The 27,880-nt window shown below is 37.2% G+C and overlaps 1 long non-coding RNA gene across 2 annotated transcripts in view; it reads right to left on the reverse strand.

Annotated features, from left to right (window-relative positions):
* The window catches only part of LOC146695231 (uncharacterized), a 111,783-nt gene that overhangs the window by 33,722 nt on the left and 50,181 nt on the right, over positions 1-27,880 (reverse strand). Inside the window, exons 3-5 of one of the 2 annotated variants that reach the window (XR_014923542.1) lie at positions 22,282-22,326; positions 12,854-12,966; positions 270-2,476 (exon numbers count right to left, since the gene is read on the reverse strand). This is a non-coding gene — a long non-coding RNA (uncharacterized LOC146695231). Of the gene's footprint in view, positions 1-269; positions 2,477-12,853; positions 12,967-22,281; positions 22,327-27,880 lie in introns of those variants that run through there. The other variant, XR_014923543.1, reaches the window with a different exon arrangement.

Consider the following 27,880-nt stretch of genomic DNA (forward strand, 5'->3'; position numbering starts at 1 on the left):
ACTCCCTGAATAACACTGATATTCACCTATCCATTTGAAGCTTTGTCATCATAAATATTTTAATAGATCAGGAAAGAGATACCCAATTTGTAGTAAACATCTCAGTTATTCTTTCCTTTCCAGTTATACTTGCCAGTCCAGTTAAAACAAACTGAAAAAGGAATGTGAACTGAATGAACTAAACCAAATGTACAGAATGTGAACATCTTTTATTGAAATGTGAACTGTGGCTCCTTAAAGTGTACCAACAAACACAACAGACAAGTTCCTCAGTTTGAGATGCTTTATTAGTGTATTGTCATCATTTCTTACAGCCAGGATTCACTTCTGCCTAAAATGAGAAGCACGCAGAGCTTTATAGGCAGCTAAAGATATACGCCCTCTCTCACCACTTTGTCTTTCTCTTTTTCACATGCACTCTTCCTTCTTTGGTCTTTGTCCCTCTTTTAAGTTTACACGGTTCCTTTTACAATACACACACACACACACACACACACACACACACACACACACACACACACACACACACACACACTGCAAATGTATTTTTTTCGTCTGCATTACCCATATGAACAAACTGAGCTCTTTTCCTGTCCACTCTCTTGTATGTACCATACTGATCGGCATATTGTGCGAGAAATTACACCTGAACCTGAATGTCCATGCCACATTAAACTCCTCAGTTCACCGATCAATCACCCACTTGCTTTAAAAAGTGTCACTTCACTGAAGCATTTCCTAAACATGATACCTGAAAACTCCATGACTCTTAAGAAAAACTGCATTTTATTACATTTTTTTATTTCATAGCAAAATTTCCTTGGTACTTCATACATTACAATCTTACATTCTGTGCCACCATTTTCAACATGGGGAAAAAGACAGGGCTATGAGAACCTGCTTCCTGCTCAGCACTCAAATATCACTGCCTCAATGTAACAGAGGTCAAACTAAACCAAGTCATGTTTTCATGTTTTTTTTCTATGTGTGTGTGTGTGTGCGTGTGTGTGTGTGTGTGTGTGTGTGTGGTGTGTGTGTGTGTGTGTGTGTGTGTGTGCAGGGGTGTGGGGTCATATATTGACTATTAATTGACTATTAAAAGTGTTGATTTGTCAAAGCTTCTTTTAGATTATTGATTGGCCCATAAGAATAGTGTATGCTTCTTTTTTAATAATTAACAGCCAAATGTATCAATTCCATAGGCTAGATAATTAGTTTATTAATTAATGGTAATGTTAGAGCAAAACAAGTACAGGGAAAAAGTAGGTGAGACAAGCATCCACATCAGGCCTTGAAATTCAAGATTGTAGGTACAAGACTACATGTAGTCTTCCCACTGCATGTTGTAGAATGGAAATGTTACATGTTACAAATCTTACACATACAGAAAAAAAAATTCAGGCACCAATCTTTATATAGTTAAGGGAATAAATGGTAAATGGTAAATGGCCTGCATTTGTATAGCGCTTTTCTAGTCCCTAAGGACCCCAAAGCACATAAATTAGTGTATATCAACATTTTCTAAGGTCAGGGTTTTCTAGGCATGACTCATTTTTCACGTAGTTTCTATCCACTCGTGTTAATGCCAATTCCTATGAATGCCAGAGTATGGATACATTTAAAAAGTAGAAAAGAGAGGAGTATGTCTTTCTCTTAAAACACAGAAAAGAGGAGCTCTTTAGATCTGGGGTTTCTCCAAACAGAAGCGGAGTCATTACATTCCTACAAGGAGGCGCCTGTTAAGCTCTTTAACACCATCTAAAGAAGTTCCCTAACATTGCTGAAGTCATACCTATGACTCAGGACGGACTAGTGGAAAATTTTTCAAAACCCTGCTCAAAACATGCGAATTTTAGGGTAAAAACCATTTTTTCCTGATGTAGTATATTTCAGGAGAAGTGGGGAAAAAACAGTTCCTATCATGTAAAATGTGTGCACATTTCTGATGAATGACATGTTCTCAGCAATAACAACTTTTTAAAATTTTACTACGTGGTTGTAATGTGTGACAATAGCCATGAAGCCCACTCGCCCCATGAATGGCAGCCTGTTAATGGTTTTAAAACACTGTAGTGTTACTCAGCAGTGTCAGTCAACCAGACCAGTTAGTCCTTAAACTGTGGAACTTAATCGCTGGTGTAAAAAGATATTTCTGATTAAAAATAATAAATAAATATTTTTTTAAAAACAGTTTCTCCATCGATTACGAAATTTGATCTGAGATACATCTAAGTCACAACTACAGACAAACACAGTCTGAATCACAAATACCTCTTGAATTCCTTTTTTTGTTCATCCTTTCAACCTTTGAGCAAATAATTCCCGAGGCATCTCCACAGTGCAATTTATTTTGCCAAGAACCAGCAGCTGCAAACCACAACACAGCACCACCTCTTCTGTAGCTGCCTGCAGTCACCAGCCTTTCCATCTCATGATGATGAGGTCATAACCACAAAGTGCCTCAGCAACATCTCAACTGGAACAAACCCAGAGAAAAATATTGTTAGGATGCAGGGCAAGACATGGAAAACATGGAAATGATGAAGTGTAGGAAAAGACATAAAGAAACTGTTAAAACATAAGGAGACGCTGCATTAAGCGGTCATCTGATATTATTAGGCATCATTAGTACTGTAGTTAGAAAAGCACACAATGCAACACAATCACAATCACAATACGTTTTCCAACATCAAAAAAAAATGTTTTAGAATAAACCCTTATAAGTTAGCTACAGCACTTGTTGTAGTTGGCACCACGCGTGCATTCTCGTTATATGCAGCACAACCTGAGCTGCATTTGCTGAGTTCAATTACAATTACACATTTTCAGTTATGTTCATGCTCAACGTCTGATTATTTTCTAAAAGCCTTTGGAAATTTTCCCTTGAAGGATCAAATGTCTTAGTTAGACTTACACTCCTAGGAGATGAGGGCATGTCTCCCTCTCAACTGATACCACACTGACAACATTTCTAAACTCATCAAAAATCAATCTATTTATAAAGCGCTACTAGATTTATTTACTACCACTTCACAACTGTTGTTGTGAAAAGAACTTCATCAAACAATTCACAGGACTGCTTAAATAGCAGCATCTTTTTTTATAACTCTGAGCTCTTTCTCGGGCTACTACACACTGCATTACTGATGAAGGTTGGTGCATAGTAATGTATGTATCAGGCTGACATTCAAATCAAATTCATATCAAAGCTGTAAGTGTCTCCAACATCTGAACGCAGAAGCCTACTCCCTTTTAACCAGAGTGGCGGCTGAATCATATCTTCAATTTGCGACTCAACAGCAGGAGGAATATTACTAACCAGTTTAAGTTTTACTTGCCATTTCATTTTGTTTTCTGGCCACATTTAATCATTAGAACTAGTTAGATTTATGTTGAATATTTTATGAGTATGTTTACTCCATATTCTTTAGTTAATCAGTGTATTTTGTTAAAAGGTGTAAATAAAACACGAAAGGAAGGTATTTCATTGTGTCAAGCACAAGAATCTTGGTCACAGCGATTGCTATTTTAGAAATGTTGCATTTATCTCACACGGAGCGTTTCAAATTCGAGCGAATAGAATCCGTCTCAGGCGAACGGTGTGCTTGTGTGTGCGTGTAATGATATTACACAAGAGTAATCCACATACAGCTCTGAACACAGTGGCAGACAGAGCACCTGCACCCTCAGGCTTTCCTCATGGGCTATTGACGCATAGCATCGCGAGGCCTCATAAGGAGACTTATCAGTGTTTGAGCCACATAAGGAAGTAGTAGTAGGAAGTAAGGGAGAGAACTGGAAGGTATCTGAATATCTGCCGCCGAGGAACCCAGGGCTGCTCCGTTTCTGATTCTGTTCAGTCTGCGCTTTATGACACATATCCTTTGGCAATATTCTGTAGACTGTTGTTTTAGCATATTAACCTACTATAATGCCAAAATTAATTTCAATTACAAAACTATAAAAAGATCTAATATACACCTATTCAAAATTTTTCACCCAAAAATATACTTGAAAGCAACTTCTCCTGCCCTGCATGCTAAAAATTGATTCCAAGCCCAGTGCAGTAAACTGTGACTGTATCTGAAACGTTGGGAGTGACGCTCTGCTCATATTTCCTTTTTAGATACTAGAACTGAACAGCATAAAGACATGCAAAGTTCTTTATCAGAAAGTATACAGCTACAGTTTAAAGTTTGTAGGTTTTTAATCTTTAGACATGTCTGTAGAGTTCACAAAAGTTTATGAAATGTATCATTTTATGAGCTATGTATAAAGCTAAATTATGCCACTGAAACGTAGGCTACCGCACAATTTGATCTCTAAAATGTTTCGGTTCTCAACTGTTCATATGTAGTCATTAGCAAAGTTAGGAGACTTAACTTTTTCAAACTTTAGGAAAAGTGAGCTTCTGTGCACTTAGAGTAGATAAGTACCCCCTTTGCAAACACAAACACAAGTCTAGACAAAAAAAACAACTGGACTGCAAATGTAGTGGATGTTATTTCTTTACTACAACCTAGTGTTTATAAATTCACCGAAACATCTGTGTCAAATTGTCCAACATCTCTGTAGCTTCCCACTTTGGCTCCACACACACACACACACACACACACACACACACACACACACACACACACGGCAACGATCATCAAAACAAAGGAAAAATTGGGCTGTGATCATGACTAAAAATACAATGTAATTCACAATCCAGAGATGATTCTCCACTCTTATTAAACTTATTGGTGTATGTCGTTTCTTTTCCCTTCCTTTTTCCACAGACAAAGCCACAGCAATTAGAGAAGTAAGTTAGGTTTGGACATGAAAATAATTAAAAAGACGCTCACTTTTCAAAGATATCCTCCCATCATCTATTCATTTTCTTGTTTACACCAGTTTGTCCAGACTACTAGGCATAATACGTTGGCAATCTGTTTATAGGTGAATATGTACCATGCTACAGTAGCTTGTGCGTGTGTGTATTCCACTAATAATTGGAACCTGGAGAAAAGTTTGGATAGCTACCTTTACCCTGACCATTTAATCTAACAGATTAGCTTGTTCATCCTTAATTTATCTGAGACTTCTCACAAGCATTACCAGCTCTGAAGCAGGTGAGATTCTGTGAGCTTCTAAGTTAAAGGCATTAACCAATTATAAATTGGTGGTTATTTCTTCTGTTACACAATCTTATAACACCCCATAGAGCATACAAGTATAATCTCTGCCAAGAAATACAGTTAAATTATAGTCAGTAAAATATTACAGGCCTGATATTATTTACTTTCCATTGAATGTCACGCTCTAACTTTGGAGTTGTTAAAATAATGAGTACTTTTTCATAATTAAAAACAAAGTTTAATGCATGTGGGGTCAAGGTTAAAGTTTTTGAAACTTGTACTTGCTTAAACAGAATTTACCATATCAGATTTAGTTTTAAGGCTAATTATTAGGATGACGGTTGCTGTGCTAAGTCACAATGGACCCTGTCTGCACAGTCTAAACAGGCTAAAACAAAGTGTTTCTGTGGCTCTGTCTGAAGAAAGAGCCTTACAGTTTTGGCTACACAACAGACAATAGAAACCCTAGCTTTGTGGATCGGTGGAAAAGATGGAAAAAGATGAAAGCTGTTAGCAGACATTTACGCTTAAGGCCTTTAGCAGATGAATTTTTTGGAAACCTTATGCTTAGTTGCAAGTGTTTTAACTGAGGATGAACCATATGTTTTCCGTTTGATTGAGACTGATCATTAAGACTCGTCATTCATGTTTCCAGTCTCCAGTTCATTTATTATTTTTACTATTTTTGTTAATTTATGTCTTATTTCAGCAAGAAATACATGTTTTCTAATACAGATCCACTTGCAGCAAGGAATTTCTAAAATCACCTGGGTTTTTTTTTCACAAATAATGTAATAATTTGTATTTCCTGCTCGTCTCTGCACACTATGTTTAAAGAGCAGCTGCCACTAGCATTTTACACAACTATAAATGTTCTGCTCTTGGCTTTTATTTAAAATTAGTTTTGGGAGAAACGACACAGCTAAAATCCCCGGAAACTGAGCTCTCTTATGTAAGTTTGCACAATATAAAACAGACACAGTATACAAAGTGTACACAACCACATTATTAAGACAAATTTCTACAGTTGTCCCCTAACTGACAGGATCTCCTCCTGAGGATGAATGTCTTTAGCCATCTTAAAGTACCATAGGTGAACACTGTGATTAAAGACTTTGTAAGACGTGCAACAAGATAAATTACAGTCTTCCATTTATAACCCACCCTTTCTCCTCACACTGCACCTATTACAGGCCGGACGGCTAGAAATTTTTTTGCTTTGGTGATGCTGTTAATCATTCTGCTAAGAGCTAAGGAGATAAATTAGTCTGTTGCCCTTTTAAAGTGGAGGCCCACTTAGTTTCAGACTCGGTATTGCTGTGAAAGACATTTCAGCATGCAGCTTAAGCTACATTTTTAGGGTTTGAGATTATTGTCAAAAGCATAGCTGCATAAGGTCGGATCTCAGGACACTGAGAAAAAACATAGTGTTTTATATCCGTTATATAAATACCCTTACTAATTTGTACAATAGCCCCAGAGCTCAAACTGCTCACACTCGCAGCACTTTTACCACAATCTGCTTCTCCTCAAAAGTAAACAACTTTTTGAAGAAAGCGGTATACAACGGGAGTGCCCGTTCACTCCAGTGATTATTTTCTCTCAGGACAAAAACACAAGTTTGATGAATAATTTACTGAAGGTACAGGACTAGATTAACCAGTCTGATGGATGAGTGGGTGCTTTGTCTTCCCTGTTTGCTTTAGTGGATCTGCATTTAGCTCCTACCGAGTGCATTTATCAAAATAAAACTGAATGTGTTAAGATATTTAACATTATCGCATCTCTGTATGAATAAATAAATAAATATTAATCAGTTCATTTAATGGCATCATCGCTGTGCTTTCTAACTTTTAAATATGAAAGGTTTCGGTTTTGACAGATTGCCAAATGAATCATTAAGAAAATTAAGTTTAGTATTCATCTTGACACTTTTTTTTGATGCGATAACAACCAAAGGCACTCCTTTTAAATTAAGAATTTGTATCTTTAAATTGATGCCGTTTGTGTGTTTGTGACAGCAGATTGAATTTATCACGATATGCGTTAGGCAGATTTAGTACCCAGTATGCAGAGTAAAGGTAAACTCATGAGACTGGGACTCAAGGAAATGCAAAACAAAACTAAGCTGGAGCTAGAAGTGCAATCTTGGAGTCAAAAGGGAAACCACAGAAGGAAGGCGCACAGAGCATGTAGGAGAACACGACAAGGAACTGAGGAAAACTGAAGGCTTAAAAACACACAAAGTATCTGAGGAGAGGACACGGCTGTGGAAAATGAGGCACAGGTGAAGAGAATCTAACTAACAAGACAAGAAACCACAAAACTGAAGATGAGGGACTGGCAAAATAAGGAAACAATGAAACATTAGAACTCCTACACTGAGGGAAGGCTACGAAAAATAACAAGACACTATACCAAATTACCCAAAGCAGAATGCTAATAAAAAAAAACATCACCTCAAATTTTGGTAACTATTGTCCATGATGTGAATATGTAAACATTGTGTTTCTATTCTGTGTCCTGTTCTGTTTGTATATGTGTGTTTTTGCTGCTGATACACCAAATTTCCTCTTGTGGGACAATTAAAGGATTATTCTATTCTATTCTATTCTATTCTATTCTATTCTATTCTGTTCTATTCTATTCTATTCTGTTCTATTCTATTCAGGAAACTAGAACTCAAGCACAAAATCCAAACATAATTATAAGCACACTGGATATCATAGATAAGAAAAATCTTAACTGAAATAAGAGAACAATCTCAAAATACTGAGTCAATGACCCAGGAGCCATGACAGAATTTTCTTAGGATACAAGTTATTTTGCTTTTAAAGAACAATGTCAGTGCTCGATTAAGCCGAAATGCACTGAAGCTGTTCTTTATATTAAAAGCACTGCTGGAGCTTTAACCTCTTCAGACTTTGTGCTCTTTTCCATGCACCTTGTATGGAGCTGTAGCTCTTTCTCTTTCAAGGAAGATGAATTTTAGCAAAGCTTAAAGCTTTTTTTTGTGTTTTTGTAAAGACAAAAAGAGCAGGAAATTTGTGCAGTTTTGTTGCATATGAAGACTAAGTTCCATTTACAGTGAGAACTGAAGTGCAACAGCTTTTCTCTGCCTATTAGTCATGATCTTGGAAGATAAAAAGAAATGTATCTGTACTAATTTAGTCTTTGCTTTTAAACCAAGATAGCCAAAGAGAAGTAAACTGCAAAGAAATATCAAAAATAAATAAATAAATCCTGTGAAAGGAAGAAAAAAAAATCACTGGCCCCAAAAACAGATCAAATACAAGATGAGAACAGAAATCTAGGGACACATGCTCTAAATCCAGAAATGCAAAATAAAAAAAATGTGTCATGAGAGCTCCTGAGCGATTCCATTTCTGGGGCTGTTTTTTAAAAGAGCTGTTCCAGACAGACATGCGTAATTGTTCTAATTCTAACCTCATTAGGTTTTGATATATTTCATGAAAGAAAAGTAACATGCGTTGTATCTCTCAATATAGGGAGTGGTTTCCTTTAAGCACTTTCTAACTATCATGCTTACCTACACTCAGACAGATGTAGGGGGCAATTTTGGGGTTCAGTATTTTGCCCAAGGACACTTCAGCGCTAACCTTCTCATTAGCATACAGTCCCATCTGCCTCCCAAGACACGGCCGACATTCACTGGTGGCCATAACTGGTTGCATACTGTCAATGTAAATGATAAGTTCTTTTTAGACTTTTTTTTTTGTTAAAGTCAGAAAGAGTCAGGGTCCAAAAACTGTAAACAAAAAACAAAAAACAAAATGATGCAAGGACATAATGTTGCAAAGAGGAGTCCACATAATTTTCCAATATGCAGCACCATCTGCAGTACTGCTATGGCAGCTAGGTGTTTACAGTGTAACAAATATACTGTGTTTTTTCTGTGAGGGCTGACACACTAAAGGAAGAAGGGATTTTCTTGCACTTTCAGATTTGGATTGAAGGTTGGGCAACTGAAGCTAACTGATGTTCACTTTTAATTTATTATGTGCAGCCTGTGAGTGTTAACACAAATTGCTTACTGGTTAAAGATCAAAGGTTATACCATGGGATTTCTCAGTTAAATCACTCTATTCATTATCGGTGGAAGGAGATGAAGCAGCTTGATGGATGAATGGATTTATTCTCTTATTGTCACTTTTGATAAATTGGAAACCTGCATCAGCGATAAGCAGGTTTCAGAGTACTTAGCACCAGATGTATGAATTGGCTGGAGATCAAAGGTGAAAACAAGGAACTTGTGCAGTGGATAAGTTATCCTCCTGTCAGTCCTCTCTGGCAAATTGTTTTCCTTTTTTGTCTGTATCTCTCAATTTTACTTCCCAATAAATGTGTCTAATTTGGCTAAGAACACACACCATAGGCAGTTAATAAAGTAAGGTATATATATGCAAACACTGGAAAGCACATGAAGAAAAACTACTATTAATATTCAAACTAGCAATGAGGCAAGCTTTCAGAGCTCAGAGATGCCCATCGTCATAGAGCATGCAGCAAAACAAATCAACATTTTAAGTTGGCTTACTGATCCCTTGTGATCAAATGAAGCAAAAGCCGCCTACAACAGTGCAGAGAAACCACATAACATTTAACACAGCTCAAAGCTTTGAAAACAACAATCCTGTCAAAAAAAGCCTGTTTGCTTGGTTGATTTACAACACACACATGAGCACAGTCCTTGATGTTCACTTTTATTTTGTATTGATTGAAAACATAACAAAAAAACATAATTTCTATGATTTTATTTGCATTAAACTAGTCCTGGTTTTATTTCACAATATGTTTCTTCAGTGCTGAGAGTCAGTTACATTTTGTTTGAGTTAATAAGTGTATTTTAATATCTACACAAAGGGCTAGTGAGATACTGCAATGACACTGTGCACTTGTGCATGGTGACTGTAAATGTCCTATTTCATAATTTTCCAGTTGAAACTACAAAAATAATACAATTGCTTAATTACTGTATGTCTATGTGAGTCTATAAGTACTCTGCTAATAGAGCAGGAGTGAGTGATTTATTTTCCACTGGACTTGCTTTCCGCTTACATTTTTACAGAAAAAGGAGTTCACTTGCTGACTCGAGAGATGGATGTGGAGATAAATGGCTCAGCCAGAGACCAGAACGAGAGAGTTGGGACATTTACCACAAATTGTGATATGGTCATGCACACACACACACATGCACGCAGCTGTCAAAACAAGTGAAGGAATAGAGGTTGTTTTGCACAAGAGGGAAAATCTATAACATCTGCTACTTTTTTGCTTATTGGGTGCATGTATACTTGCATTAGTCATTTTGTAGAGTCATAAAATCAGTTTATCACAATGTAGGGAGTCCGCTAACTATTAGTAAGGAAAAATAAGTCTCCTGTAGATGTAAATTAATTTCGGGGAGAAGGCTCGGTTTAAGGTAAGTAGTGGTTATGGTTGGGGCGAGTCTCCAGGAAGTGTGCCAGTGTCCTCTTAAGTGATGCAAACACAGCCATGTTTGCACATCTGTGCGTGTGGAAGAGTGAAGACTGGAAACCATCATACTACACTTGCTCTCACGCACTCACCCTGAAGAGAGTTGGCTAATTAAATTATGTGGCTGTCAGAATAAGGCTTTGCAGGTCTGCATTCAATTTTCACTTTTCATTTAAAAGAATTAAAAACACAATACTGACCAAACCCCAGGGACTGGTCTCTGTGTAGTGTACTTTATTCTAACTATTGGGACTAAAGCAACACTTCTAACTTAATGCTGATCTCACTACAACTGTGCAGTTGAATCAAATCTGTTAAAATAATGCAAATTATGTTAACAGAATGTAACATCATTTACAGGCTATTTCACATTAATATTCAGGGAAGACAATTATTGTACAGCTGCACCATTTCTGGCACCTGTTTTCCATTGTTAGACCTCCGATTAACAGTACAGTTAAACTTGTGTTATACTATAACTTTGGACACAATAACACTGTTCCCCCAAATGCGACAGCCTAATTACTACTTGACGTAGTTGCAAAGCAATCTTGTTTATATTTCCTTCCTTGTCTTGTATTTCTGTCTTTATGATCCAAGGTGAGTGAAGTGAGCACAAGGCAGGGTCTCCATCCAACAGAAAGTTATCCGGCTATCATGGAATGGTTTGCAAAACTAAGGACATTTATCTCGTGGTCACAAAACTGGACTTCTCTCTAGATCTTTACCTTAATATGTAAAGGGCCCTTTATTCATTTTCAGATGTGATTATCTATTTTTCCATTTGTTTTTGACTGCAGTAACCGATTTAGCAGTTTTGCCAACAGTCTTTGTAAGAGACATGAGATTAAAATCTACAAGCAAGCCTCTTATACTTGATATGTTATGCTTGCAATCCTTCCAACAAACTGTCAGGAAAAAATGAGCTGCTATTGTCACACACTCCCCACTTAATCACACTTAAAATTACTGTGATAAAGGTGCAAACATGTTGTGGCTGGTGGGTCAAATCGCAGTAATCCAGCACAAATAATCACAGTTTTATAATCAGTTGTGTTTGTGGGAGTTCCAGAAAGACATTTTTTCCCTTTCTTTGACAAATAGGTTTACTTACATTTGGCACTACAAAGAAACGTGTCATACGATCTCAAATAAATTTGTAGTTTTTCTTACTTGCTGCTCTTTTTTTTTTGATTCAACCTTCACCTTTTTTGGAAATATTCCTAAAATTATTACCAGTTTCATATTTATTCTGTTTATATGTCACAGAGACTGCCTCGGTTTCCAGATAGTCTCTATGAAAACACACATTTAGATGTATTTTACACACATACTTTACAGTATGAGCTTCACCTCGTGAGAGTTGCATTTTTTTTGTCCCTCCATCTGACACCTTGACGTTTACAATATTGACCATTAACACGCTGATGAATGAACAGAGTCCACTTTAGTTAATTAATCTGAGCTGCTGCAGTCCCACTAACAGTCCACCAGCAACGTAGAATTGACTAAAATACAGATGGAGTAACATCATTTCTTTAATGTTTCTCCATACATTTAATTTTTCCTATTATACACAGTACTGGATGTGTTTTGTCCCTTTGCTTAGTGTGAAGAAAGCAGATTTATGTTGGTCGTACTATAATTTTTTTCAGCCAGTCTTGAAGAAGGCGCACAGGCTCCACACTGTATTTGCACTATTTTAAACTCTATGCAGGAGTTTGTTGAAATAGAATATCAGCAGGCACTAGAGATAAGGTTTGGTGTTGCTCAAAAGCACACACAGAAGGAATCACTGCATTGCCCTGCTGTAATCTGCATACAGAAACTGAGAGACATTGTTGGAGGACTTTTGATACCCTAAATGACTAATGAACTACAGCTTTTACTAATTTAGGCAAAATATAACAATATCACAGAACTGGTGAGATGAAATGAAATTACTCCTAGCTCTAGTGCTCACATTGTCTGCAACTGCGAGCTGGAGATGAGCAGACTTCGACAAAATAGGGTAATGTCAGGTAGGTGTATAAATCACTTTAACTTCGGGTCAGGGGTTTCCCATGTTTGATCTTGACTACACTCGCAACTATATAATCCATGTGTGTAATATGCACTGCCGACACACAGTAGGAATAGCGAAGGATTAAAATCAGATAAACATATTTGATATCTTCAACAAGGCACTAATCAGACTGCCAAGTACAGTAGTTTACAAATGTGTGCACTCCTACCAGATGAGCTTTGCTGGGGTGGTTTCCCCACCGCTTGTCAGGATGGGTGAATGTGGTGGAAACCAGTCTGATAGTCCTGTGGTGAAACTGTTTCTCAATCCTGCGTCTTAGACCTGCAAAATAAAAAAATCCCCACTTTAGCATATCACCTCAAAGAATTGAGTCCTGGAAACACGGCTTTCAAAACAAGCAGATATATTATCTAAAGAGTCTCAAACTGTAAGACAAAGACATCAGTATGTTTCATTTTTAATGATGTTTAAATAAAAAACAAATCTCTTAATTTAGTTTTCTCATTTGTTTTTTCCAAGTTCTTAGGAATTCTGGAATCTCGGTGCCGCTAGGTTTTCTTCTAAAGTGTGCATTTGCTGTGACACATATGCTTTTTAATGTAAATACACCGAATATAATTGTCTGGACAAAAATTAGGTCAGTTTTGTCCTTAATCTAGCATCGGTAATATACCATAGCAACACTAAACCATCCAAGAAGCCAATATACCACCATTATGCACAATTATACAATCATACTAACAGAATTGTTATAAAAAATATCTAGTCTGTTACGTGTTTACAACGTGATTTATTTTGCAACATTTAAAATATTACTATAAAAATGTCTGTTAAAGCTTAAATAATATGTTGCCCAAATTCTTTGATGTTATCGTTTTGTAGGGTGCAATATGATATCACAGTCCTTTCAGCTGACTCATAAACGTCTCTGTATGAATGGTGCAAAGTTTATGCGGAGGTATACGCACACACACGGCACAGTTTTAATTCAGAAACACAGTTTCCGTACAGAAAGAGCCGCGTGCATTTGTCATGTGCAAAGCACCCATTATTTACGCGCAAATTTCTCACGGAAAACTGAAATGACGCTGTCTTCATTGCTACGCGCAATTAAAAATTTTCTGGAGTGACGCCAGGATGCCTTCACTGCTGGAATTTATCGTCTCTCACATTTTAACCACTGAAAGATGCCGGATGAGTACACATCGTTTCATAATTAGGTGAAGTATGCATGTTCCAATAACACTGTACATGGGTGATGGGTGCAGTAACTGATGACAGAGTACCGAAAAAAATATACGTATAAAATCTTTCTAAAAAATAATTTCCAGAAAACCACGTACACTTGGATCCGACTATCTGACTTTCTCTGAAAATAGTACACAGGTTTTAGAGATATTCCAGTAACTCACACACCAAATCACACAAAGGTTTTTTTCATTTAAAACAAACAACAATCTCTAACCACTTAACCTTCCTACATGGGTCAGAGAGAAAGTGATAGGAACCCGGGTTTAACATTTTGTGCCAACAGTCTTCTGACTTAGTTTCTCACCATTCACATGTCAGTGCATTGTTTGACACATGAGACCATGTCTGAAAAGTCATCCCACACACAGCAGACAGATGCAAAAAGCCCTTTTTGTGTGGGTGTGTTTTAACTAAACATGAAGCCTGCTTATGTGTGAGAGACAAAGAGAAGGTGAAAGAAGCTCAGATGTGGGCGGTCAACTTTTAATATTCATATCTTCCTATCTTTCATTTATAAAGGAATTATTTAAAAACTTTGGAGCGCTATTTATATCCTTTTGTATCCTGTTCCTCCTTTGTTTTGGCCTTACGTGTTGAAATTTTCAACAGTAGGACACAGTTTTCCCTCGAGAATTCATAGCAGAAATACTGCACTGAATCACTGATGAATTCTTTTTGTACTTAGAGATTTAAAATGACCAGTTGCAGAATATGCAGAACACTAGATGATAAGATAAGATAAGATAAGATAAGATAACTCTTTATTGTCATTGCACAGTCATACATAGTACAGTAGTACAATGAAATTGGAAAAACTGTCCTACGTCGGCACTACATATAACACAACACGACACGATATGACACATCACAACGTAACAAACAACACAACACAGTATATTAACTTAGTATAAAAAAGAAGAATAAGTGTATGTGTATTGCACACTGTTATTATTGCACATTAATTATTATTGCACCTTGTTATAAATATAAATATTATTGTTATTGTTTTAAACATTGTTACCTCCCCCCTAAAAAGTCCAGGGAGGTATCCAGTCAGGTCAGCTATTTACATTGATCAGGGCTATTGCCCTGTTGTAAAAGCTGTCCTTGAGTCTATTTGTTCGGGACCTCAGCAGCCTGAACCTCCTGCCAGACGGCAGCAGCTTAAACACCCGGTGTCCTGGGTGTGTGCAGTCCCGTAGGATGCTGCGTGCCCTCTTGAGACAGCGAGTGCTGTACAGGTCCTTCAGGGAGGGAAGAGGATGTCCAATGATTTTTTGGGCCATGTTGATGACCCTCTGGAGTGCCTTTCTGTGTGCTGTGGTGCAGCTGGAGAACCACACACCGATGCAATATGTCAGCACACTTTCAATGGAGCAGCGGTAGAAGACGGTCAGCAGCTCCTTCTTCAGGTCCATTTTTCTGAGGATTCTCAGAAAGTGGAGACGCTGTTGGGCCTTCTTTAAGACCGCAGAGGTGTTAGAGCTCCATTGGAGGTCTGTGTCTATGTGCACACCCAGAAACTTGAAACTGGAGACCCTTTCCACGCACTCCCCGTTGATGCTGACAGGCTGCAGCTCGGACTTCCTCCTTCTGAAGTCAACTACCAGTTCTTTTGTTTTGGTGGTATTGAGGTCCAGGTTGTTGTCTGCACACCAATCTGACAGCCTCTGAACTTCAGCTCTGTATGCAGTCTCATCTCCCCCTGAGATGAGCCCCACCAAGGTGGTATCATCTGCAAACTTGATGACTGTGTTGTCTGGGTGGGAACTAACACAGTCATGTGTGTACAGAGTGTACAGTAGGGGACTCAGTACACAGCCTTGTGGAGAGCCGGTGGTTGTTAGGATTTTTTTAATTTGTTTTTTTACACACACTCACACACACCAGAGCTCCTCTAGCTACACTGCAGCAGTACACCCCCAGCAAATCTGACTCCTTATTCTGAATTCACAGGACCACTGAGGTTTTTATTTGATGCTTTTGCAGAAAATCTGACCCAAAAAAGTTGGATTAAATCATATTTACAGGGATGAAACATCTGTGTTTTCAGTGCTGGAAGGCCATGACTGTAGAAACAAGCATGCTATTATTTACAAAGCTAGGCTGTCTATTTACAGATGACAATTGACAAAACCTAAATGAATAAAATGTAATCTATGGGGTAATGGGATAGCAGAGAGGTTTGAGCAGGTAACCCATATGCTCAAAGACTAATGCAGGGGCCTGGATTCAATTCTGCCCTGGACTATTTCTTGCGTTACATTCCTCTGCTCTCCTTCTCCCACTTTTTCCTGTCTGCCCTGTCCAAAATAAAGGCTAAATGCCCCAAAATAAAGCTTTAAATATCTAATCTGCATTATTAGTTTCCTTTCAATATCATCAGCTGAATCGCTGCTAATAGTGTTCTATATACATTTTAACACTGAGCCTGGTTCTGCCGGAGGTTTCTTCCTGTTAAAAGGGAGTTTTTCCTTCCCACGATCGCCAAAGTGCTTGCTCATAGGGGCTCATATGATTATTGGGTTTTTCTCTGTATGTATTATTGTAGGGTCTAACTTACAATATAAAGTGCCTTGAGGCGACTGTTGTTGTTATTTGGTGCTAAATTTAAAAAAATGAAGTCAATAGAGGAATAAACTTTTTACAATGTGTGCTTTACTCATCACCAGCACACATTGTAAAAAATGTAACTCATGATGCAGAAAAAATATTCCATTACTTATTAGCTTACATACTGAGACCCCTTTCAGCCCTTCAAATCGTCCACACCCACAGCTTAAATAGTCCACATTTAACACCGAAAGTAACAGAAAAACAACACATTGTGGTTTAACGATATCAACTGCACCCAAGAGGACTCCTGTCCAGCCCTCACACCAAATGTGAAGAGTTCTCATGCCCTCCTACTCTAACATGAGCAGATCATTTTTATATGCAGGCAAAGCAGTAGCTAAAGTTAGCACAACAGATTGGAACACTCAACAAATATAAAAACTTCAAATTTCCAAAAGGCTCTGAGCTTGGCGAGTTCAGCTGCTCCACATTTGTATGCTATACCTCCACCAGTATCTCTTTAAAACAATAAACCAACTCCCATTGATCTGAAGCTGCAATTACAATAATAAACAGAGGTGAAAATAGTTATCACTACAAGATACCAGCTCATGAAAGTCTTTCCAAATATTATCTGATGCTTTATGGAATGAAAAATAAAGGATAGGATAAATAATCGACACATTAGCTGATTATAAACTTCTGAATTTTAAGTTTTAACTCCCCCACATCAAAAACACACTTAGTCATCCATCAGTAAAAATGTTATCCAAGATAATGAACCAAAGTTGGTGGCATTCACTATGCAGCTAAATGAGTCACTAAGCACAATCTACAGATCTGTACGATCAAAGTCTTTCACTGACCTTTCACAAACAAATTTTTTGCAAGCATAACAGTAATGCTCATCTTGTCAAACCTGTTTTGGTGGATAATACCATCACGGAGATCTAACCCGGTCTCCAAGAAATTTGTGAACTCGACCAGAGTTGGCCGGAGGTGTTTTTTTGTCAACGGCACAAACACCTTCCACTATAGTGTAGAATGGTGGATCCAAAGCAGATATCAGTGAAATGCTGAGCAAATCGAATGTACATAATAACAGCTATTTTAAGCCAAAAAGCAGAAAGGTGGGAATTCATCCTGATTTCACAGAAGTGAATGAGAGGCATCAGACATGATCCTTTTCATTGCTTTGCTTTGTAATCACAAGACTTACAGTAAACGTATCAACAATATTTTACTTTTAGCTCCCAGGCCAAATTTAAATATAATATTTTTGCTGTTAAAATAAGCCAGCCACAGGGGGACCTCAAGTCAGTGTATTCCTAGTATCGATCCCAAGCCTGGACAAATGGGGAGAGTTTTGTCAGGAAGGGCATCCAGGATCAAATCTTTGCCAAATCAAAGACCCCTAAAAAGAATAGCTGAAAGAAGAAGATGAGAGCTCATTTTTGAACCAGTACAGGTCGAGTATTGTGAAAATATCTAATCAAATGCAGAAGGCCCTTCTAATATTTCACTACAGAAAGCTACCAGTGGTTTGTAATAATTTCTTGGTCCATAGTTGAGTCAGAGGTGAAATAAACATGTAGGCAAAATGAATAAATTTGAAAAAGGCCTCAGAGTTTCTCCTTAAATTTAATTAGCTTCATTAAAATGTTCAAAAGTGCAGTAGTTAGCATTATCTCATCATTCCTTTTTTTAGTTTGTCAAGGTAGCACTAACATTTATCGACTCTATCATTTAACATTTATCACACCGTTTGTTAATCCTTGTTTGTGTTTTTCCCCAGAGTGTTTTTGTGATCTCTCTATGCCCTCCTTCTTCTCTCTTCTTTCCCCTTCACCCCCCAACAAGTTACAGCAGATGGCCGCCACTCCCTGAGCTTGGTTCTGCAAGAGGCCTCTTCCCGTTAAAAGAGCTCTTTTTTTCCCATTGTGGGCAAGTGCTTGCGCATATGGGAATCACCTGATTCCTGGGGATTCTCCTCAATCTTTAGGCTTGAGGTGACTATAGTTGTGAATTTCGCACTAAATAAATCTAACTGAACTGAAATCTAATAATTAAAAAATATTTTTAAGACTGTGTTTTTAAAGTGTATCTAATACTAATGCTTCCTTTCCATGAAGAGAGAACTGCTGAATGATTCATGTTACCAGTGACCTCTGTCTTGACCAAAAATGCAGCACATCCTTTTTTTCTGGAAGTTTGACTTTTAAAATGACACACAGTGCATGATGGTACTTGGGTATAGCCATCAGCATCTGAAAAAATATGTAATGTCTGGTTTCACTTGCATTTAGAACTATTTACTCAGAAAACTGTTAGTTGTAGATGGTAACAAGCAGTGGCTGACTGCCTACTGGGACATTTCCCCGTAGCTCGAGGGTCATTTTGTCCCGCTGTGAACAGCGGTAATAAAACAAGCAGGAATGAGTCTCAGAACACACCGAGATAAACTCTGTGCTCTTGCCACAGTATCCACAGGACAAATACACCCATAAATACCTTCCAGTCAGTCCCATATATTTTCTATTTACTAATTGGAATAACATTCCTGGCATATGTACATAGTGGACAAATAAATTGCACCTCACTACTAAGGGTGTTGCTAACAAATGATTGTATTGTGAATAATCATTTTACCTCTAAATGAGTTACTGATAACTTTATAAACACACATAAAATCATAATTACTTCAGTAATGCTTCTATTGACCTACTTTCAAATAGTTATGGCAACTAACTTTTCTTGTTCACTCACGTGTTGAATTAAATGTTAATTAATTACCGACTGATTATTATTGTTTTGTTTTTCTCATTTTCTATAGATTCTGAAGCAATATAGCCAAACTGAATTTTTTTGTGAGCAATACCCGCCTCAATTTTGTTTGGTTGGTTGTTTTTGTGCTAACAGAGTGGCCCGGGATTAAGTAGAGTTTTCAGCCTTAATTACTGCTTCAAGTACATCTTTCCGCAGATGCACTTCTAGTATAAGATGAGAGGTTACAATGATATTTGTGCTGTTCTAAACAAAATACGCACTTAAGAGAACACATTGTTTTCAATAGTAAACCGATTCTGTGAGCAAACAGAGGCCTCCTGTAAAAATAGCATGTTGGCTGGTAAACAAAGCGGCTTCAAAAAGGAAGTGAGAGGTTTAATATCAGTGAGTGACTCAGGCAGCGGAGCACAGGGAAAATCCAGAATCAATACGTTTCAGTTCTCAGTATATGCTGTACTGTGGCATATTTACATTTATCTGAGGTTCCTATGCAGGTCACCGACTATGTTGACAATAGCAAAGTGGTTCCTAGAACTAAAGCCTTTCATGGCGATAACAGCACGCAATGATGAGCCACTGAGAATAAGCAAAAGTTAGGACTAATATTCAAGGGAATCTTTAACTTTCCACAACAAAACTTCAAAGAGTGCAGTGGTTCCAAACTTTCTGCTGCTAATGTTTTTGTTTGCACCTTAGCTCCCTACCTGCAGATTTGCTGCCAACATTATCTTCACGGAACTGTGGACTCAGAGAGCTGGTTTAGAGTTACAGAGGACTGAAGCCGAGAGTAGAAGTGATAGTGAATGCTGATCTATTTTTATAGCTCAATATATGGTACGTCAGCAAATACCCTTTGATTCATATTACTGTAGAGAAATGATCAGTACGTCAGCTAGTAACTAATATAATGAATTCCTTAATAAAAATGATACTATGGTGATGGGTAATGAACACTGAGGTAGTTACTGGTGGTTTGCATTTAGCTGTTAGTGATACACACATAAAACACTTATTTAACCTCCTAGGACCTGGCGTCCACATATGTGGACATCCCATTTTGGATTGTCAAGACCAAAATACTAACTTTTGCTCTACAATGGTCTGATATCCACTCACGAGGACATTATACTGCCACTGCTCTATCAAAATTTTAAACAAATAACTTCATATGTGGATCTCATTTTTCTCAGAAACAAAAAACTGGTAATTCTTTGTTTTTACATTCATCGGGTCCCAATATGCCCAAATATCAAAGAGAAATTAAAAGTGCATGCCATGGAAGAGTTCGGGTCTTAGGAGGTTAAGGAAAATAGAAGTGAAATAAGTATTGATTTTACTATGACAGCTATTTACTTTACCAGAATGAAGGTGCAGGTAATTGTTCCTACATTTATAGTGTTAGCTGAATAGGATGCAATTTGATTAAAAAAACAAACTCTGCAGTTCCTACATCATTGCTGGGTCCCAAGATTTCTTTTAGGTTTAATGGTCTGCACTTATAGACAAGTGGGTCATACAGGTGCCGTGTATCAGTTAGGACGGTGTAAGGGCTTTGAAATACTAAAAAACGTTGACACCCACTATTCAAATGATACAGATATCATAGTGCTACAACCGAATGAACCCAACGTAAACACAGCCGTAGTGAAAATGGTACTATGGTACTCTGACAAACAAAACTAGATCATGCTGCTATAATCAGTATCAGTACAGCCAGCCTGAAGTATACCACTGAAAACTTGAAACTGCAAGAGTGTCATGTAGATGTTTGTTATATTGTGAACAGGAGTTAAAATCCAGACATGAAAAGATAACTATCTGAGAGTGTCATTTGAATTTCAGTTTCAAGAGGCTGAACTTGTCCAAAGACACACCTATACAGATTACACAATAAAGGCTTGGAAACAGATAATATTGTATGTGAATTTTTTATATCCTTCATATAGTCATTTTTTAAAAACAAGTGGCAGTTGTGCAGACTACTTCATCAAAGTGAAAGAACATTTGACTTATTCATAATAACTGGCAAAGTCAATTTCAGCCAGCTGAAATTGGCAATAGCTGAATAGATATCATTGTTTAATATATCAACACAGGCCTTTGTCATAGTGTTTACCTCAGGATGTGAAGTGTTGATGCCTTAAGACTCAGCGATCTGCGGCATATTTTGGTCATAAAATGTTGATATAAAAATAAAAATCTTTATTTTATCACACACAAAACTTTCAAAGCCCTCACAAAGAGCATCTAAACAAGGTCTTCATATAAAATGCTGACAGCCAGCATCCTTGCATATTATAGGAAATACAATATCAAAAAAGTGTTGAAAATGCCATTTTCAAAATATTGTGTAAGTCTTGTGTTTTGTTGACACAGATACAATTTCCTCCTCATCAGCCTCATCAAATCCCTCCTCTTGCAACAAAATGTATATGAAAAGTAAAGGCAGAAATCTGAAATACGTTTCTAATTCAAAGGTATTTGCGAGATAGTCTTGCATGTGCAGTTAAGAGGACCTTGCCTCTGCAGGACCCAAATAGAACAAAAAGAAATAAAAAATCATAATAAAAACCACACATACACAACATGAAGTAACTTTAAAGAGCTATAAAAAACACGAGTTTGATAGTTAAAAAAAAAAGACTCAACAACATGGTGGTGAAGCTAAAAACAATTCTCTCTTAGTTCCTGAAAAGTTCTGGCAGATGTGAAGCCTTTGTTTGACGTCAGCATCTCTTAAGTAGATCTTACAGTAAGAGACCGAGTCTTTACATAAAGCGACTCTAGTGATTATCTAAAACAAAACATGAAATCTTCTCATGGCCCTCAAACAACGATAAACAGTCTCTGATTTGAATGTTTAAATGTCAGCTGGGCCAAATGATGAGCAGCGAGAAGAGGGAACAAACCCTTTCACACGTCCACGTGCATGCAAATATATACGTGCACTCTGCAGCCCACACACGCAGGCCACTGTACACATTGAAACTGCTAATACTCACACATGCATTAATACTCACACAGAGTAAAGGATCAACTGACCTAAAAGATGTGTAAGTAAGCTGACCCCAGACCTCATGGACAGTCCTGCATGACAAAGAGACAAATTAAAATTAGTCAGGAAGTAATGTTGAACCACCAGATCCTGCTACAAGAGCTTCAATGGATTTACCAACTATTTGGAACTCTACTGGAGGGCTGAACATCATTTTTCCAACCTATTGCCTTATTTGATGTTTTTATGATGTTGTTCAGTCCGAAAATCTTACCCAGTTGTTCAAATGAAGGCCAAACCATATGATTCAAATCTATTGCTGAAACCATTCAGTGACCCCCTAGAGGCCTATGAGTTGGAGTATAATGGGAAAGATCGCACCCATCAGGCTTTGATAATTTCAGTTGATAGGGCTGTGCAATACAGCAGCTTTAAATCTGACTGTAGAGGGAGTAATGTGGTTCACAGCATTTTTGACACTATATCTATATATCTATCGATATATCGATAGATATATAAGAATCTTCATTTGACACGTGTTACAGACTGATAATCCTTTAACAGCATTGAAAGTCTAATAAAAATATTATTTTGTTGCCAGGTGTACTGACACAGTTTGTAATGTTAAGAACTGTGTCCAAATCCACTGATTTTAGTGTGTTTGTTGTCTCCATTACTTTCTGCAGGCTTTTCTATTAAAATATTATTAATCCTTATCTGCAAAAAGCCAGAAGTAACACATGTTATCATTATATTTTCCTAAAATCATGTACTCTAGAAACTTATGGATGATAGCAAGTGCCACATATAAACACACACGGACAAAAACATGGGCACCTAACATAACAAAAAGAAACTGTCGTATGTCCACATAGACCACAGTATAATTATTATTAGTATACTTGCTTACTATACTGTACATGCAAACATATTGAGAAAGCTACAAAACCTGTTAAATTAACACAAACACAGCTGCTCTACAATCAGCCAACATACACATTCACAAATGCATATACACAGAAAGCCTACTATTGTCTGCTGTTGTTGCTGTTATGATTTTCATTTTTATAATGACAGTTTGTAAAAAGTACACACACACATACACACACACACACTTGCAACAGCACATCAATGTCTTAGGTATAGCAGGAGTACTAATTTTACATAAGTTGTAATGTACGCACATGTAGTGCACATATAGACAGACATGATAATATGCGCACACCATATGTGTAGGCTAAAAATATAAACACTGAAAAAATCTGAAGCACATGCTTAGAGCAACACACAGTGGCATATTAACATAGATAACTGCCTTTATATGAAGGCACATGCATACTTAGAAACACATATAGATGTATGTGCTTCTAAGTATGTCGTACAACAAATATGCACAAATACTGCACGTAGCTTTACAATGGCACAAAACAAAAATGTGTGGATGCACTCACACACCCTTCAGTATTATATGTGCACTGAGCAATGAAAACAGACAAACATGCAGAAAATAGAAAAAAAATATATGCACACAGCTATGCACACACTATGTTGACATAAACAAAAACAACTACACATGCTGTCAGAAATAAAACTACATATTTGCCCAGTCACGGTGCAAATATGTAGTTTTATACAATATGTAGTTAGAAATAATTAGCACAGACTTTAAGTGCATTCAATTACAACAATTACTTCACACACAGATGCAAATGTATATTAATCTTGGCAAGGACAGATACTAAGAGACATAAAAAGACAAAAGAATTAGAGAAATTACTGTGTATACAAAACAAAACACACACACTGTATTTAAAAAGTCATAATAAATACCAGAGAGCTGGTGTACACTAATTCAGAGACCCCAGTCCCATCCCCCACCCTCCACAAAAAAACAAAAAAAAACAAACAAAAAAGAAAAAACCAGCCACAAACGCACAAACAGTATAAACACAGATCTGCAGATATATTAACAAAGGAGGAGTGTACTGTGCACATACACGTAAATATTCACTGCTAATGTATACGACCTCAGATATGCACTAATCGGTGTATGTCTACCGATCATGTGTGCACAGAGATCAATACATATGGTAGCTGTGCAAACAGACACACACACTCACACACACAACACATACACGGAACAAATTAGCGACTGATTAGTCAAACAGTTACTGATGGCAACAAAGTGATGCCACCCACGGACACTGAGCATGCAACACTGCTTGTCTGAAACCATAAACATGTTTATATTTACTTATTGTCTCATTTTAGACCAGAGAAACTTTTCATACAGACTCTGACATTTAATATCTTAAACTAACCACTGTGTGGGAGCACTATAAGAAAACTCCCAGCAGCAAACTCTGCAGCAAATGATTAAGGTTATAATTAAGATAAGAGATTAAAGTCAGCAAAAGGAACAACTAACTCACCAGCTGTCAGAAGTAATCAACAACCTGACAGTTGTCAAATTTTTTTTTTTCATCTTAAAAACTACATCACAATACTGAAGGATACAATTTAAGCACAAAAGGGTTATATGGAAAAGGTGGATATTTATGATAAATATAAAACAAATTTTCATAAAACAATTAAAATGTTTTTTTCTGCATTTGAGTAATCAGCACAGGCAAATATAACCAGCACGAGCAGTCAATTCAAACTTAAACTACTCTAGAGGGACAAAGAAATTCTGAATTGTTGTTCCAATGAAACTGCAGTTAACAACTGGGTCGCTAGTAAAATTAAATATGATCAAAATTGTATGTACAGAACGTGCCATAAAACGGTCTCATTTTGAAACTACTTGTCTCAGTCATAAACCAGAAAGAAATAATCAGACATGGGTGACATGAGACGTGTAATAAAAAATATATTTAAAAATGGGGAAAAACACAAAGAGAAAGGTGGAAAAATAGTGAGTCAAACTGACTCTGGCACGAGTCATAATTCTGCTGGATCATCACCAGCAGGATTTTTACTGATCTGATTGTCAACAGTCCAAAAAAAAAAGAAGAAGCTAAACACAACTGACAATATTCAGCCTCCCTCATTTTCACTCTTTTTTTTCTTTTTCTCTTCTTTTTTTAAGCATGCATTTGTTGTTGCTGAAAAGGTTAAAAGATTTTTTTTTTGTTTCCAGTCGAAACTGAGTGGGCAGGCAGCGAACCGAACATTCACAAGGCAAATTTCCCCTGATGCTCTGGTAATATTATCACTCCAAAGCATCATAGTTTCAGAATGACTTATGGATTTATTTATAAGAAGAAAACAAGTGTGACACCAATTAACTCACAATCAGTCACAGGTTACGGCTCACATGTTAGTTTTGACCATTTTGAAACTGACATAGATATACTCGAAAAACATATTCGACATAAATAAAAGGTCACGTTAGTGTCTCAATATCTGCTTCACTTTCAATATGACCTATCATTTTAGAGATACGAGTGTGGCAGTGCTCATATTGTATAATTTATATTGTTCAATTTGTTCATAACCAATGATTTAAATGTCAAAACTGGAATTTAATAGTTACATAAACACTCGATAAAATACTGACTGTTTCAGCACATGAACCCTTTGTTTCCTAGTGACAGATGAAACATCCCTCAGTGGAGGCACACTTTCATAAATGTAGTTTGGACCTAACAAAAAAAAAGAACCGTTTGCCAACATTTAACACCACTCCACCCACAGTTCAAGAGTTTATATGTCACCTTTAAAGAATCATCGATCAAAGTAATCTCATTCTGATTCAGAGTTTCACTATTACTGGTCGTTTTATTTATTAAAAAACACAAACATGAAGCAAATAAACCACACGCTGTGCTCACGTCCAGATTTCTATAATTACTTAGCATACTCTTGTACAACAACATTGACAATTTAACTTGCTTTTCACACTCAGGGACACGGAGTAGCATTCAGGGGCCTATGACAAAAAGAGCAGCCAGCCTTCGACTACAATTTTCTAGCGTCAGACTAAAACCGTGAACACACAGTCAAATCAGATTTGAGGTGGACAATTTTTCCCCAGACAACAGAGACCAAGTTTGCCTTCGTGCGATGTAAATAGCTATTGCTGGAGACGATCATCCCCCCGACCTATTTCACAAAAGACACCTGATAAACATGACATAATCCAGCATGACTACGTCGCCTAAAAATATAAAGGAGAGACAGACCAGCTTTACGCTGCATCATTTACTATCAAAATTAGTCAGAGAGCAAAAGAGAAGACGTTGAGGCTAAGCTTTGAAGCGATCAGGCGCGGTGTGTGTTTCAAAAACTCAAAAGGAAGCTGCGAGGATGAGACAACAGTCGCTGAAATCTGCTTTTCCTCTCTCTCTCTGTCGCAGATGTTTTGAAAGAGGGGAAAAGTATACGAGAAAAAAAATACAAAAAAGAAGCAGAAAGGGAGTTGTGACCAAAATAAAGAGCTTCCATAAATAAGAGCAATCTAATAATTTCTGCCTTTAAATAAACAAATTAAATTTAGCAAAAATGCATTTTTGCCTCTAGGAACTTTACTTCCCTACATTCGAGTGTCACTGATATTTTAGCCTGCCATGATACACAGAAAAAAAAGAGAAACAAAAACGAAAGTAAAAAAGACTGGTGACTTAACAATTTGAAACAGGTAAAATTATATTCAAAAGAAATGTGGGAAGCTTTTGATCTATCTATTAAAGAAAAAAAAAAGGTTTGTCATAAATTCTGCAACACATTTACTAGTCATACTTTACATTTCACTATGAAGCATTAGTTTCTAAAACGTGGGTTCAGTCTGAATCATGTCACCTTTAATGCCTCACCGATCAAAGTAGTTCTCTTTTTGATTCAGTTTCACTGCAGGCGGAGGAAAAGAGAAAAATCTACTTTTCACCCTTTGGTGCGCAAAGAGTGTTTGCACACATCATGTTTCTTTAAACCAGAAACATGAGAAAAGTGAAAGAAAATAAAACGGTATGAAAGAGGGAAAAAAAACAAGAAAAAAGTAACACAGAAAGACACGTGGGTTACATTGTGGTGCGTGTATACCTATCTCTCAGTTGACAGAGCAGGGATGTGGGAGGTTGCACACAGAACAGAGCCTGGGAGAGCTATGGCCTCAAAACAGCCATCTCCATTTTGAAATGAGATGTCAAAACGACACACCGCCATCTGCTGAAAGTACTGTGAAGTGGTGAGGAGAAAAACCCTATGACTAGGCCTCACACACCTCCACACTAACTGTTTCAAGAACAAACATCCTGCTGCATGAACATATAGGCTACATTATTTCTATATTAATAAACTGCGTTTGTTACCCTGTTCGTTTTGAACGATACCAATTCATTCTTTAAATTCGCTCGCAGTGAAGCCTGGTATTAAGGGATTAAATCAAGCGGTTTGAATTTTACTCACTGTGACTAATAACACAACCTGCCTGCCTGCAGCTGGCGTAAAATACGACGTAGAGAAAGTCAAGCTCGGAAAAACTATGTGGAGAAAGTGAATGAGTAAAACTCTCCCCCGGCTCAAAAACTACCACTATGAGCGTGTGTGCTCTGTATGTTTAAACACAGATGGTCTGAGGTTGACCTGGGCAACTACCAATGACTGAATAAATGTATGAATGACTGTCAAAATGTGACGTACCTA

This window comes from Copadichromis virginalis, linkage group LG13 (genome assembly GCF_057382275.1).
Source record: "Copadichromis virginalis isolate Kocher_CV1m ecotype Utaka linkage group LG13, C_Virginalis_male_GT1.1, whole genome shotgun sequence".
Taxonomy (NCBI): domain Eukaryota; kingdom Metazoa; phylum Chordata; class Actinopteri; order Cichliformes; family Cichlidae; genus Copadichromis; species Copadichromis virginalis.